The sequence below is a fragment of the Anas platyrhynchos genome, chromosome 8, assembly GCF_047663525.1.
Source record: "Anas platyrhynchos isolate ZD024472 breed Pekin duck chromosome 8, IASCAAS_PekinDuck_T2T, whole genome shotgun sequence".
Taxonomy (NCBI): domain Eukaryota; kingdom Metazoa; phylum Chordata; class Aves; order Anseriformes; family Anatidae; genus Anas; species Anas platyrhynchos.
In genome coordinates, this window is record NC_092594.1 from 9,469,732 (window position 1) to 9,486,351 (window position 16,620).

The 16,620-nt window shown below is 40.1% G+C and overlaps 1 long non-coding RNA gene across 4 annotated transcripts; it reads left to right on the forward strand.

Annotated features, from left to right (window-relative positions):
• The first annotated feature begins 1,377 nt into the window (after positions 1 to 1,377).
• On the forward strand, positions 1,378 to 14,168 carry LOC140003069 (uncharacterized). Of its 4 annotated transcripts, none has more exons than XR_011811025.1 (4): positions 1,378 to 1,451; positions 1,975 to 2,190; positions 3,921 to 4,124; positions 13,952 to 14,168. It is a non-coding gene; the product is annotated as an uncharacterized lncRNA (long non-coding RNA). The 4 variants fall into 4 exon arrangements; XR_011811027.1 differs by lacking the exon at positions 13,952 to 14,168 and adding an exon at positions 9,547 to 12,875; XR_011811026.1 differs by lacking the exon at positions 13,952 to 14,168 and having other exon boundaries at positions 1,975 to 2,681; positions 3,921 to 4,760.
• The last annotated feature ends 2,452 nt before the right edge of the window (positions 14,169 to 16,620 follow it).

Below are 16,620 nucleotides of genomic sequence, written 5' to 3' on the forward strand. Positions count from 1 at the left end.
TGATTATACCTGTTTGAGACTTATGCCTTGGCTTAAATAGAACAATGCTGTTATCACAGTGGAGCTGTTACTTGTTTCTTTGGGCCACTTTTTGGCATCCTGTGGTGAAAGATCATCCTTTTATTTGCACAGTGCTCAGCTCAGCTTACGTGGTACTGAAATTTGAGTAATGAATGATGATTTGGGCATCCTGCTTCGTGTACGGCCTTGCCCTGTCCTCCATGCAATGACCAGGTTATTCACAAAGCAGAAACTCAGCTGATAACGGTGTCTGGGACAGCAGTGGGGAGGGTGACTAAAAAGTGTAAAGTCACTTGTTAAACTTAGCTACAGTGGGTTTCTACTTCGACTTCATGTGCTTTTAAGTTGGTAGCCTTGTCAGCGGGTAATTGTGCTATTTTTTCTTTTTTGTAAATGACTTCACCTGCAATGGCTGTTTCTCATGTGGTGTCTGTTGTACTTTTGCACATGCAGGATGAAAGAGAGCTCTGGAATGGGTGTCTGTAGTTCTCCAGGAGATAAGGCAAAGCAGAGATGAGAACAAATACAACAATAAGAGCAATATAAGTGGTGAGTTAACCTAGAAAACCGGAAGACCATGAATGTGTTGTTTGCTTGTGCTTATGCTAAAGTCTTTGAAACCACTGAAGACGTGAAATCTGAAGCTACGTAAAAGAAAAGCTGTAATTTTGGGCTCATCCCAGAAACCATCATTTCAAGAGACAGTAGAATTAGCTTCTGTGCATTCTCCTTATTTCACTTGTGTCATGGAGAACTTAAAATATAATGGAAATGGGGATTTTTAAGTCGCCAGCGGTACATTTGCAGCTGCCAGTGTGCTGGCTGGTAACATATAGAGAGGAGCAGGGAAAAAAATCCCAGCCCTCAGCCTGCAGAGCTCCTGAGGCAGATGCTAACCCCGTGCGGGTGCTGCCAGCTGGCAGTGCAGGAGAGAAGCCCTTCCCTGCTTCACAAGGATCCCGCCTGCTTCCCCAGACAGCCTCAAGGAACAGCAAGGCTCCTTAGCACTGACAGCTAGAGCATCCTCCTCTGTTCCTTACCTGTAAAATAAATTCAGAGTAGTGCTTGCAGAGCAGCACTGTACTGGTAAGTCAATGAGGAGACTCTCTGTGGCCATTTGCTTGAGGGCAGGATTTGCCTCTGTATTTCTCTGTGCTATCATCTCGCTATAAAACACAGGAAGTAATCTTTTCCTATGTCATAGGGAGATAGGCAGCTCAATTAAAGTTTATGAAGCATGATCTGAAATCCTTGGAAGCAGAGCATTATGGATATGCAAAGCAAGACTTTAAGTTATTCATTACTGTTTAGTATACTTTGCATCTAATTTTTTTTTTTTTTTTTTTTTTTTTTTCTAGCAGAACAGTGGCTTGATCAGGAAATAGGTCTGACTTCATGGGAATGAGCACGATTTTGAGGAGAGAAATGTGGTAATTATTAATTATACATTATAGCCTTCTTAGTGCATCATTTCATCCAGATACCTGGAATATGTTACTTGGATTGGATGGTAGGATTTTATTTTAGGATTTCTTTTCCATTTCAAAAAATGTGATATTTGTATACACTATCTATAGAGATATGCTTAAAGGTGTTTTGTGATGTGACATCTAATTTTTAACACTGAGGATTTGTCTACTAATGATTTAGGAAATATTATTTACTTTTATTTAAGGGCAGCTGAGAAGATTTGTTTGATTGGATTACAGAAAGTGATAGCAGTAGATAAAACCCAATCCCCAATATTTAATATACCAGTCACAAAAAAAAAAAAAAAAAAAAAAAGATAACTGATACAGCAGGATGCAGTAATAGTAAGGCAACTGGTTGGCTATTTAAATGGTTGAAATAAAGGAGGAGGAGCAAATAGAGCCCACCTGCCCATACTTTGCTTTTTAGAAAAAAACAGAAATGGAATTTTGACAGGCAAAATGTTTTCTGATTATTTTCCAGCTCTATCTCGTCTTGCTGATTTGACTGGTCCAGCCAAATTTCATGGAAGCAGTATCTTTAAACTGTCTCCAGATACCCTACTGGATCCATTATTTCAACAGAGCTATGTAATTCTGCATCATCACAGCACTGGTCCTCTTCATTTATGCTTGCCTTTAAAAGAGGAAATCCTTATCTAACGTATCTGGTTGTGTTGCACTCATGACATAGGAGCAGGTGAAGTATCTCCAGCCTTCTCTCATCCCCCAAATTGAATCTGAATTTTCTGGTTCATAGCTTGTACAGATTGTAATGCTAATGTTCTTTTTCTAACTTGATTTGAGTCACTATCACAGTCCTGAATCAGCCTGGAGCCCCAGTAACAGTAAATAACATAAATTATGTACTTGGACTAAAAATAACAAGGTGATATACTGTCACCTATCACAGATTCTTTCTGTATATATATATATGAATGACAATACATTAGCAGTGAACAGCATCCTGCTATGGAACTCCAAGAAGTGATATAAAATTAGTTTTGTTGGCACGTCGCAGTAAGAACCAGGATCACGACAACCTATTTGATGGCACAGCAGACACGGTAGAAAAGTTCAACATTCTGCCTCAGAACCTGCTGTCATTTCCCTGAGATAAGGTAACATCTGTGGCTTGAAAAAAAACAACCAACATTTCAATCTTCTTCTGGCTCACATCAGTAAGTCCTGGTAAGGAATGAATATTTGTTATTTTGATTAAATATCAAGCATTTACAGAAATGCAGGAGCATATTCATAATTATATTATAACTATTTTTTCTTTGGATTTCATTTCTTGGATTCTGCATCGACAGATGCCACACAAAGGAACTGCTAAAGGCACTTTGGTTGTAGGCTTAGTGCTGCCACTTCAGCTTTCTGGCTTTTGAGGGAAGATTTAATCACAAAGCACCAGCTGAACTTTGTGGCTATGTACTTAGAAGATGATCAGGCACCTTTAAATCAGTTCAGCCCATGGGCCCAGAGGAGAGAAAAGTCAGATCAGGAGCGCATACAGATGCATCAAAGCTTTTTCATCCACATGTGGGCAAACTTTCTATGCTGAAGATATATTAAATTGCTAAAGGCAAACAAAGCTACTTTGTTAGGTAGTCTTTTAGGTAGTCTTAAAGTTTATTTTTACCTGATGATGACATTTGCATTGGGAGTGAGGTACAGCAATAGAAAGCCCACAAGGGTAGCATCAATGGAATAGATATTGAAAAGAGAAAAAAAAATAAAATCTTTTCTTATGTGTCTTCCATACTTGTAAATGTAAGACCTATTTCTGTGATAAATGAAGGGGTCACAAGCAAATGCACTAGAGGATGAAATACAATACTGACTTCCCAAAATTTGTTTAAAAAAAAAAAAAAGCACCCCCCAAAAAAAAAATCAACCAAACAACCAAAAAAAAACAGAACACATAACTGCAAAAAAATCTCAGGCAAACAGTACTAAAGGTTTTATTCACACTAGAGCACATCCTTCCCTCTTCTTTTCCTCTGGTGTATAGGGTTACAGGCACGATGGAGGCAGTCCATCCCTGATGGACTTCAAAATGTGCATTTTCTGCAAGGAAAATAAGTTTTTCTGTTGTGAGTGTCATACCCAAATGTCTTCCCCTCCACCCCTTGAGGCTGGACTGCTGAGGAGTGTCCAGGTAAAGCAGAAGTGGTACAGCGCAGGAAGTCTTAGAAAGGCCAAGGGGAGAACAGAGCTACATAGGACTGGACTTATGTCTTACAAACTATGTGAAGCACTGCCAGGCACAGACTGCAGCTAAATACTATTGAAATGCTTTCCTGGGGTGTTTTGGTTAGCATGGAGAAGTGACAATGACACCTCGGGGCCAGCAGAAACCCCCAGGGTGCTTGGCTCCGTCCTCACATCATTCTCCATTGCACCAATTACTTTTTCTCCCTGCAGAAAACCTCCAGAAGTTAGCAGCAATGTCTATTACAGCTCCTCATTCTCTTACAAGATGCAAGAGGGCTCCTGGTTGAAGAGCTCAACGGGATGCAAGCAGGTGGGGACAAACACCTGCCGACCACTTCTCCATGTGCATGGTGATGAAGAAGAAAGCTAATTATGAACGTTGCTCTGAGTGTGGATTCACTGTTAGTCACACAGGTGAGGACACTAAGGACTGTGTTTGCTACATTCTACTTGGTTCCTCAAGCTAGGCTGCTTCTCTGGGAGTCTGTTTCCACCAGAACCATTTGGAAGTAATTTCTGGCTGGAAGGGAAGAATGGGGCCAGATGCGTGTGAGAAAGCCCACATATGCCCACAGCTTGTTGGTGAGCACTGGGAAAACGGGAGGAAGGTATGGAGGGTATTAATGTATATGGATTTTGACCCTCGGATGAGGGGCCGTGGATTCCTGGTTTCTCCCTGCAAGGCCTCTTTAGCAGGTCTTGCTGCCTGGTTCAGTGTTTTCATAATTAATGTCATGTTAATAATTTCACTGATCTATCCTGTGCCCCACGTCTCTGACTCCCCATCTTTTCCCATCTCTTCATGCCCCCTCTTCTACCACAGAAGACAGCTAGAAACAGGTCCTCCTCCCCTTTCTCTGGCCCAGGTGGCCTGACCACAACTAAGTGTGAAATACTGGTTTGGATTCTGCCTCATGGAGGGGGGCTGTCTGTGGCTTGCAGGGAGCATGATTTGGCTCCATCAGGCTCAGGAGAGTACTTCTGGAGAGAGGTGTGAGAAAGAGAAAGCAGAAATGGAGTGTTAGCTGCAGCTACGGGTCTGCTGTCAAAGAATCTTGTTTTTAAAAGCTTGTTTTTAAAAACAATCTGGCTGCGCGTAAGAGTAATTTCAGTGACTTGCGCTTCTTGTCTCTTTTTTTTGTATTTTGTGGTATGTCAGTGAACAAAACTTAGTAATATTTCTCCATATAAACCTCTGTGACTGCATGCAGTTTCAGCAGAAAAACAAAATTAATTCACATCACAGTAGTTTGTATAATAAGCTGACCTTTTGCAGTTATTTTGCATGTAGAAAACACTACTAATTCATTAAGATAGGGATCTGCAGATCAACATTTGAAGTGTTATTATAAACAACAATTTTTTTTATTTACAAAAGTCTGAAATTATACCTATTTCAGCCTGTTAGTGCACAAAATTTAAAACAAAAGGATGAAAATATCTGTTATATCAGATGTAAATATTACAGGTTTCTAAAATTTACATAGTATGAATAGCAACAACAGTAATGCCAGTGAAGACTATGGCATTTCTGATGCAAACTCTTACTGGCTTCTATTCTGATGACAAAGCAATCATTAATTCACTGTTAGTCTATTGCCTCATTAAAAAATCATTTACACAGATGAAACATGTTTGCTTTCAGGTAATTCTTTTAATGAATACTTTTACTGGTATATCACCACACAATGTCACAGTATGCTGGCAATAAATAAAAATAATAAAGCAGTAGCTTATTTAGTAGATAAACATAACAAATACTGTTATAAGTAGATCCAAACTGGTTTTCTACAAGAGGCTTTTCCAAAATTCAATATTGTTTCTCATTTTTACTATTAAAGAATTGGTATAGCTTGAAAGAGATAAATATCTAGGGATGGGAGTTGCATCCATTGTCATAATCAACTGTGTGTGCTCATCATTGACTGCTCCGGGATATTTTGGTTCATAGAGCATCATTACAGCCAACGTTAACACCATTATCTCAGTTGCTGGAATTCTCTGGTACGTTCTTTCGATTAGAAAAAGGTCTACATACATAAAAACATAGCACATTTGTAACACAGATGAAGAAACTAGTCGGGAGGTTTGCTGACAGCAAATTTCATTTAGCTAGTTTTACTATAAGCAATTTACTCTACATGTGCATTTTTGCATTCAAACTGTTCTTTATTAAGATCCTTCCCTAATAATACAAAAATGTGTTTATAAAGCCTGTAAGTGGTTTCTATAATAAGATTTTTAATGAGTTGGAATATTAAATTAAGTTTTGTAGAAATGCTTGAGGTGTTGTTATAACTAACTTACAAACTGTACACCATTAACTTTATCATAAAGAGTAGTTTTGGCTTCTATCCATGCAACAATAAACAGCTCTGGAGTAGTAACTATCAGCTACTTTGCACCGCAAATGACATTTTGTTGACTATTTAGCAATAATGTCTGTGGCTGTGATATTTGAGCCCTACTGTGAGAGTAATCCAGCTGTTCAGCCGACCCGGAGGTGGTCATGTATCTGGCAGGCTTTAGGCTGTGTGTTTGGGCCCTGTGCTCTTTGCTGGATGGCATAAACCAGAGCAGGCCAATGGCACCACAGGGTGCTCGGCGTGGAGCTCAGCAGGGATCAGCCGGCTCTCCAGTGATTTATGTTCTCTGTCCGTTGCTTGCAGCTGAGATTCCTTAAAAGTAAGAAACTGTGGAAATGGCCCCAAACATTTGCTGTCTGAATGGCTAGTGCGCAGCAGATAAAGCATGTCTAACCTTAAGCAGCTTGTGTGTAAATCAACATGATTAGCGTGATTGCAGACAAGCAACTCAGAGTTTTACAGGTGTATTTTCGCACTCTGTAGTTAATAGCAAAGCATCTAACTTTAGATGTATAACATAGATTGCCCACCCCCTTTAAACCTTCTGCTTTAGAAGAAAGAAACTTATGCTCCTAACTTTTGAAAAGCAGGGAAATCGCTACCTCAGGGTCTTCCACAACAACTGACCTTGCTTATTAGTTGCTATCCTTTCTTCCTGGCAAAAATGCTGTGTGTTGTTGCATGACTGGTCATGTAACTAGGAGGCCATGTGTGTCCTGTCATATGTGCCTCTCCTGTAATGGGCAGTGTTTTTCATAACTTGATGGATGAGGGAAAGGGGTGTGCAGCTCTCCACTGTTTTGGATAAGAGTCCAACAGTAGCTGAGGGGTGAAACACTGCATTGCACCTAAGTTGGATGGTAGAAGTTGTCTAAGACAGGTAATGTGGCTTTCTTAGAGGTCTCTTACCTCACTTGTAAATCTATACTCACTTTTTGTTTCTTATTCACATTTTGCTTCACTTCATAATACTTTTTCTTATATTTTCATTTACCTTCTCATTTCTTATCCTTCTGTCTGATGCAAGTTTTGTCGTACATCAAAGTGGCACGCCACTGAAAAATCTCCCCGTGAAGAAAACACATCTTTTCATTATTTTGATTTTGATTTCAAGGGCTTTGAATTGGTCCAAGAAAATCCATGCTCTTCAAACCTCAGCACTGTGACAGTAGACCAGTCCCAATAGCTTACCCTCTCTCAACTTCTTCATCTATAAAATAATGGTAATGATATGTACCTCTGTCAAGTGCTAGGTGTAGGAAAACAAAACAAAAAAAAAACAAAAAAAAAAACAACACAGCATTTTAAATAAAACCAAAGCATTATTATTATCTATTACATAGAGTTAGCATCCAGCAGTAGCTGAAGTTTCTGAGCCCAGGGAAGCACAGAGCTGCTGGCCACGCAGGCTTGAACGTGCAATGCTGTCTGTCACTCTGGCAAGTTCTGCATCCAAACCAGAAACAGCAACAGATAGAGAATGCACTTCTTGCCATGCCATAGCGATGGTAATGACTTTCTCGTTCCAAGCAGAAAAGAAAAACAAGCCGTTTTTATTTATAACATTTGGTTAAGGTATACTGTTACTTCTGCTTGCTTTTAATTAAAAGATATTAAATGCTGCCAATAAACTTCGAGCTGGCAGTAATGAGGAACACAAAGCTGCTGCTGAATATTCAGCAAGACTAACTGCAGCTATTGAGGCATCTACCGTTGCCGCAAATGGGCTGCAACATCAGATTTTAAGATACAGGGGCAGTGCTCCTAAGCTGTGGTGCAGCTCAGATGTGCTGCCTCTCTCCATGAGATTGATGAGAATTCTGCTGCGATTGCTGCACTCCAGCGCAGAGCACTGCAGGGCATTCACCGTGTTGAGAAGGGTCAAAACAAGACTACATCAGCCTCTGAACCTAAAAACTCTGAACTCTTTGCTACCTATTAGGATGAACGAAGAAAAGCTGTGTTTTGATGTGTGACATCCCAAAGAATTGCTAGAGGCAGATGACAAAGTTACTGCTACTTAAAGGAAGGAGCAGTAGTCTGCAAGCTGGGTGTCTCAAAGGATGAACCACAGCCTGGCTTGAACAAGCTGCCTTTTAAACAAAAACTCTCCACGGTGAATTGGCTGTAGAGTCAGTAATGAGATGCTCATCTTGACAATCATTAGAAGTTTTCCATCCTTTTACAGTTAAGGAAAAAAAAGTTCACTGTTTATTGTAAGGCATTATGGAAGCTGGAATAAATGATTCTCAAAGAAATAGAGCGTGGCCTGATGTACACTACCAGTAAATGCCACTTTCTGCATTTCCAAGACTTGTAACGTGCACTGTTGCAGCATGTTGAGGGATATGAGAACTGCATTTGGTAGAATATTGAAATAAACCTGACATGAAAAAAGCCTGATATGCTGCAGGGGCAGCAGCAGTGGGAAGGCAGCGTCCCCCAGAGCCTGTAGAATACCAAGGTGGTATTCTACACCTTGGCTTCTAATAACCTGACTGTTATGTTATCAGCACTAATGTCTTTAAGAAATAACCATATTTTGCTTTTTTCTACTTATCTATCGCTCATGTCCTCGCCCATGCACACTCACTCTGATAACCGATGCGGTATTTCTACAAGCTAAAATTTTCTTTTTATATCATGTTAAATGAAGTGTGCTTAGAGAAAAAGATTGGTTGTGCTAGTCTGGAAGAGGAAGGTAGCACACAACAAGCCTGGGACTGATCATCTTAATGCCATGCTGATATTGATGATATACTTAAGTACTGCTTCTTTCTTTATAAGGATGTACACTGGGGCAAGGCAGTAAGGTGAAAGACTGCCATGGAGTGACTCAGGGGATAAGCACGCAACTAAAAGCTTGCTGCTTCTCAGCTATGGTCAGCATTACTCCTGCCAGGAATTCCTTCTAGCAGCTCTACCAGGCTGTGAAAGAAAAATATTGCAGAAAGGTTCTCTTCCACAGCTTTCCCTCTCAACTGATCAGCAGTCCCCTTGCATAAATGTGACTGTTTCACAGAGGGCCTTCTGCAATCTCTCTCCTTCTTGGTCTTTGCAGGAGTACTGTTTTCTATTTTTTGTTGAAATTTTAATGAAGGATGAATTAATACAAAATGTAATGTTTTTAATTGCAAGTCGTATTAGAATTTCTGCTGGTACAATTACGTTTTAATTAAGTAAAAAACTGGATATAGAAGTAGCTCTCCACGTCTCCAAACTACGTTTACTTTTGTGACATTTAATAAAGGTCCAGTGTACCCAGAATTAAGAAGACTTGTGTTCCGCAGCAAGGTCTGGGGAGTTGATGCTGCTCTGCCTGAAATGCTACACCACTTTCAGATTAATTAAAATCTGGATGCTTTTATTAACAAGCTGTGACAATTGCAAATGTAGAAGACAAATCAGAATGTAGCTCTTTTTCAGCTGTCTTCTCTCTGTGTGTTCTGCTGCCTGTGTGGCTAATGCAGGTCATCCAAAAGGTATTTCTTCCCAACTGACCTCTGCATCACCACCGCCTAAACTGTGCTGCTTTCCTTTCGATACCTGGAAATGGGCATCGCAAAAGGGCTCCAGTGACCTGGATTTATGGATCGTCACAGCTGCTGAGATGGGATGTTGTGATCTTAGCCACCATCCTTGAAACCACTTTTCATGGAAGTTCACAATCAGCAACCTGGCTGAAGGACGGTGTGTACTCTTAGCAAACTTGCTGATGACACAAAACCAGGAGGAGTAGCTGATCCACCAGAGGGCCGTGCTGCTATTCAGAGAGAACTGGACAGGCCGGAGGGTTGGGCCAAGAGGAACCTCATGATGTTCAACAAAGGCAAGTGCAAGGTCCTGCACCGAGGGAGGAATAGCCCCATGCACCATTACAGGCTGGAGCTGACCTGCTGGAAAGCAGCTCTGTGCAGAAGGACCTGGGAGTGCTGCTGGACAGCAGGTTAACCACGAGCCAGCACTGTGCTCTTGTGGCCAGGAAGGCCAATGGCATACGAGGCTGTGTTAGGAAGTGTTGCCAGAAGTCAGAGGGAGGTGATCCTGCCCCTCTACCCAGCCCTGGTGAGGCCACACCTGGAGCATTGTGTCCTGTTCCAGGCTCCGCAGTACAAGAGGGATCTGGAGCTACTGGAGCGAGTCCAGCAGAGGCCTGCTAAGACGATTAGGGGGCTAGAGCATCTGTCATATGAAGAGAGGCTGAGTGGGCCGGGCTTATTTAACTTGGAGAAGACTGAGACTGAGGGAGGATCTTATCAGTATACGTAAATATCTGAAGGAAGGTGTGAAGAGGGTGGTGCCAGACTCTTCAGTGGTACCCAGCAACGGGACGAGGCAATGAGCACAAACTGAGGCATGGGAAGTTCCAGATAAATATGAGGAAAGCCTTCCAGTGCTGTCACCCTTACAGTAAAAAACAGGTTGCCCAGAGAGTTTGTGAAGTCTCCTCTGGAGAAACTCAAAACCCATCTGGATACGATCCCATGCAATGAGCTGTAGGTGACCCTGTTCGGCAGGAGGTTGGACTAGATGATCCCTTCCAACCTCAACCAGTCTGTGATTCTGTGATGATTTGGTGTCCCTACTGTTTTTGGAGATGCCTCTTTCCCATCGATACACTTGGTGGCAAAATCACAGAATCACAGAACTTCTAGGTTGGAAGAGACCTCAAGATCATTGAGTCCAACCTCTGACCTAACACTAACAGTCCCCACTAAACCATATCCCTAAGCTCTACATCTAAACGTCTTTTAAAGACCTCCAGGGATGGTGACTCCACCACTTCCCTGGGCAGCCAGGGAAAAAGACAATTTTTGGAAAGTAAATTTCCAAATCTGCACTGATTCTATAAACGTGCCATACTTTATACAAGCCTATAACTGGGATTAATGCTTGTGGCTTATTATTGGCTCTTCACAGACACTATATATGATAGCAATCAATCATTTAATGATGATAATAGGTTTGGGGTGGTTTACTCAATGTCCTACCTTTTACAGGTACTCTGACAGTCGCTAAAAGAGTTAATATATATATATATCTTGATACTTATATATTTAAGCTGACTTTTCAGCTTCAGTTTAGTAAGGCAGCTCACACTTCTCAGACAGCTAATGTGTCAGGCTGTCTGTACCTCCAGGAGTGAAATGATTTAAAAATTATCTTTCCAACCATAACAGTTGGGATCATTATATTTTTCACTGAAAGCTGAGAATATGCAGTGTAACACCACCATAGAGGAGGGAGCTAATCAGAATCTAGGCATTCTGGAATATTTGTGAATTTAAAATACAACTTTTGAAGTCCCATAAAATATGCATTTTAATTAATTTCTTTATGGAGTATTATACTGTTGGAGATAAAAAATTCAAAGGCATGATTGTCCTGTTACCAAAGAATCCCACTGCTAGTATGACAGTTTTGACAGTGGTTACAGTGGAAGACTTGGGACTGAGCCCTAAACATCTTTTTCTTCCTCTGCTACTATGCTCTTCTGTGACTTGAAGTGAATTGTTATGTCCAATGGTAAAAACATACAATGATTATTATGATGTGTCTTACAAAGAACTTGTGAGACTTATTTTTTTTGCTGGTACCGCATTTGTGATCTTTGGATGAAAGGTGCTTCTGACATCTAAGTACAATGTATTATTAAATCTTCACATTTTGTTGCAAACCTCTCCAGAATAGACTGTTCTAGTCAAGCCTTCACTATACTTGTCTGAGTACCTTAACTAATGTTCAGACTAATTTGCTTCGAGAAAAATAAGCCCTCCTAACATATGAATGCTATTAACTTGTTAATTCTGGTGAACCCCAGCCTACTTTATTTTACATGTCCTTACAAGAAAAATAGAGTGAAAACAGCTGAAAGAGGAAAATGTAGAAGCGTATGGATATTACTCCCGAAATTGTTGTTGGCTTTATGTTTTTGCTACTGTCAAGCTGCAATATCAATACTTTGTCCAACTGACTATGGTCCTAATAGGGCACTGCATAGGGTGTCACATCTAATTCCAGAAGTAGCAGCGTGAGGAAGCATGCTGCGAGTAAGGAGTAAGCTGGGGAGCTAGATACTGTGATGGCCTTTTATTTTATTGTTTGCCAGTAATGAAAATACGTGGTGTCTGAACAATAACATACTGTATACTAAAACTTTCCTTTTTTAGCTGAGCATGTAAGTCTGCTGTTTCTCTAGCACTAAGAACATGCCTTTAGCATTGTTAGACAATCAAAAGCCAGAGATTTAAGATTTAGGTCTGGTGGTCCCTAAGCTTTATGTCTGGGATGATCTCAGCAACATTTTGAGATATAAATACAACTAAGAACAAAAACGAGTGCATGGCAATTGGTGTTTGGAAAAAAATAACAGTACCAGAGCTGAAAAAGATGTCTAGAGATATGTAAACAGTCTCTACAGCTCTTAGGACTATGTTTTTGTAGAGCCCCGTTTTATTCAGTAGTCTGTCTGTAATAGGAGGGAGCTGGATTGCCTCAGGTTGGGCTGGAACTGAGAGAGACGTGGTGCCTCTGAACATGCCGCTCATCCTCAAGTGGTGTCCACAGCCTTGACTCCGGAAGCCAGCAAGCTCCTGCACTTTAAGGCCAAGGCTTAACTCTTCCTGCCCGTATGTAAAATATGATTACCTGGGCATCCCAGCCTGTCTGAAAACCTGCATCAGGTGAAGAACAATCTAGTATTTTGATTGCTTATCACAGGACAATGACTTCTGTTTCTGGCACTCCATGCCTACATTGCCTGCAAATGATCAATTTTACCTTTAATAAATAAATAAATATATATATATATTTATATGTATATAATAATATATATATATATAATATATATATTTTTTACATAAATGTTCCTAAGTCACAACATTAGACAGCAAGCATTATATTGGACTGATATCTGAAATAAAAAAAATAATTAAATGGTATAGACATGTAACAATCTTCTTTATGGCAAATTTACAATCTAAGTTTTGAAGAGTATGCGTATCACTGGACTATATCTCATACTGTTAAACATTGCTGCTGTTCATGAGAGAAGTTGAGGCGATAGCTGATGTTTATTCACAAAATGCAGATATCTGTCTTGGGTTCAGATATTGTAAAAGGTTAATGAGATATTAAGTCACAAGTGGGCAGAAAGTCTCTAAGGTTTACAAGCAGACAGTTAATAATGCAGTGTGACAAGCTGCTCTTGTTCTCCAGCTACATCAGCAGTCCTAAATGACAGCAGACTACACAGAAGATTACTCACAAAATTATAAAGTACATTAGTTTTTGGAATGGCAAAACTGAAGGCTTTTTTTTTTTTTAATTATTATTTTTTTTTTAATGATACCCATTCTGAAAAAGTAATGAACTTTAAAGGATTATTTCAGACTTGCATCTCTGACTTGTTGCTCTTCTGTCTGGCACCTGTTTTCAGATTCTCAGTCAGCTGATGTGCCTTTTACCACATAACATTTCTAAAACTGTTTATATTATGACAGAAAGAAAACTGTGTCTGCTTTGTATGGTTGATAGAGCAAATTACAATTTTCAAATGGAAAATACCATTTAGGCTAGAGAGGAATATATGTGCCCTCAGAAACATCTGGAGTTTTCTATTATTTTCCAAATTACAAAGACAAGGAGGGCTAGACTTGACAAGGAAAATTACTGAGGTGCCCCTGTTCTGTTCTTGCTACTTCCCCATAAGTGGAATTTTTATTTGCTGTAGGAGGTCAGCTTTAAATTGCAGCTAACATAGCATGAAATTCCTGTGGAGCGTGAGGGGAAAAAAAAAAAAAAAAGAAAGAAAGAAAAAAGAAAACACCAAAACAAAACTATTAGCTTATGAATTGCTTTTTGGTGCCTTTTTAGCCCGGTACCTCAAGGTGCAGTGGAAGTTACTGGATCTACCTGTGGTATTCAAGCATCATCTAAGAATTACTTGGACACTGATGCTCATGACACCAAAGCTCTACGTTCAGCAGGCCAGTCTTGCCAAGCTGGAGCTGCAAGTGCGCTCGCCTCTCCCCAAATGAGAGAAAGAGTTATGAAAGACCTCTGTCATATAGAGTATGCTGTTTGGGTCAGGTTTGTATCCTATGTATATGGATTGAATCTCCCACTAATGCTACAGTAATCACAGTTCTGTGAAATGTATATGCTAAAAAGTATCTCAGATGAGTAGGCCTGAAAGAATAATTTTATCCACAATATTTAATACAGAAAGATACTTAAGTGATGCCAGATAAACTGTTGCTAGAAAAATAGAGGAGGGGGAAGAGTGTGTTCAGCAAAGCAATGAAAAACCACAGCGTCAGTGTGTCACCTCAGCTGCGTTCTGTGTTTATTGTACACAAATCCTGAAGTGAGGAGGGTGTGAGGACCGCATGAGAAGAGACTAAAGGAGAGTTGGGTAAACTGTGTTATTGAATTTCTTCTGGTTTTTGATTGTATGGTCTGCATGGCTGGGAACAGTATGTGACCTATGCTGCTCTATGCTGCTGCCAAGACTTCATAGGTAAGAGGGAAAATGGCTATTCAGGTGGTCCAATATGTATTTTATCTTATAATTTCTGAAATTTTCAATAAAAAAAAAAAAAAGAAAGATTGTCTTTCTCCAGGCGGCTTTGAACTCTAACATCTTGCCTAGAAAATCATTCTGGCTTGCCTTTGGCTGTGGGTCAGCTGCAGCTTGCTCATACACCAGTAGTGTGTGCCACAGCAGTCAGACCCTTTGAGTGATCCTGTAGGGTCATCTCCTGGCTTTGCTCCAAGAAATGCTTCAATAGCAGTCATCTTGAAAGCCATCATGTTTCAGTGTGTCAGACTGTCCTGCTCTACTCTGCACTCATGCAGCCTCACCTTGAGTACCGCAAGCAGTTTTGGGAGCCACAATGTTAGGAAGTCAAAACTGTTAGAGCGCCTCCAAAGGGAGGCAACAAAGATGGTGAAGGGCCTAGAGGGAATGATGTGTGAGGAGGAACTGCATTCACTTGGTTTCTTCAGCCTGGAGGTGACTGAGGGGTGGCCTCATGGCGGCCTGCAGCTTCCTCAGGAGGGGAGCGGAGGGGCGGGCACTGATCTCTGTGACACGAAATGGAGTCCTCCTTCATGGAAAAACAGTCAAGATGTAAAAGCCATCCTATTCTCAGCTGAAAAATGTGCTGAAAACCTGCATTCTTCTGTGAAAAGTCTTACTCTGTGTTACTGCTAGAGAATATAATTCATGTCTCACACAAGTATTTCCTTTGGCCTCCACTCCACGAGCTTCCTTGCTGCCACTTTTAGAAATGAAAAAGCTGTTTTCAGCTATGCAGTGTGTGTGTGTGAAACTACCCCCCCGTCCAGTGATGAACGAGCATACTGTCACCAATACTTTTGTTAAAAATATTGTAATAATGTAGTTTCATAACTTCAACATTATGTTAAAAGGTTTTTTATTTTATTTTATTTTTTTTTTTTTTGGTGAGAAGTTGGGGTTGATCACCTCTGTAGTTAATAATGGCAACATTTCTCCCTTTAAGAACACTTTATAACCTATCAAGGAAATATTGCCTTCAATTTTAGGTATAGGTTATTTCTTTCAAAGTTATGAAATCACTCTGGAGGAATGCCTCTTTGAGGATTTCCTCACAGAAAGAGATGCCTGCTTTGAAGATTTTCATTTTTAAAAAACAGTCACATCTCTGGGTTTTCCTCTTTGAAGATATTTTTCTTAAAGAGTTTATATTTTGAATATCTTTCACCACCCTGGACGGCATCCACTTGAAAATCTTTTTTCCTCTGTGATATTCTTTTTTATAATCTACACATTCTTGTAGGAGTCTGTAAAATAATCCCTATTAAATAAGCCTAATATTGTGCCTGTGTAAGATGTAAAAGGGTTTGGAAGAACTTCTGTAGGATGGGATGTTGTGAGAGCACAGTTTTGAAAAAAAAAAAAAATCTACAAAAATAATTCCATTTTCTAACATGAAAGAGTAAAGTGGAAAGGTGAGCTCATCCGTCACTTACGTGACCTTTTAAAAATTACTGTGAGACACTTTTTACTCCTTTTAAATTATTAGAGTTCAGAGTTCAAGTTGTGGATTCCTGAAATCAATAGCAAAAGTCCCATTTTCAGTCCAACTGTGCGTTCTTTGAAATTGCTGTGTTTTCTTTCTTTTTTTGAGAACATATTGCTTTAATTTACTACGTTACCGGGGTTTTAATTTCTGGTGTTGAACATGATGTTCATTTCTTAAAACAAAAACCAGTTCATTTCTTTTTTGCCACCTTTTTACTAATCAGAGTTACCATGTTTGTATATATAGGCAACCTCAGACCTTGTACAGGCCTGGGCTCTCTGTATACATTGCAGAAAGTCTTCAGTTTGAGGTTGGCCTGTGAGTTGGGCAGAGGGTGAGTCAAAATGCATCTAGGCAGCCTGTTTAGCTTACATCTAAGCCTAGTTTTGTGATACAAACTGCTAACCTATCGCAGCTTACTTGTCAGGTATGGAATTATTTACTCAGGCTTGTGGCTTAAATGTTTGGTCTGAG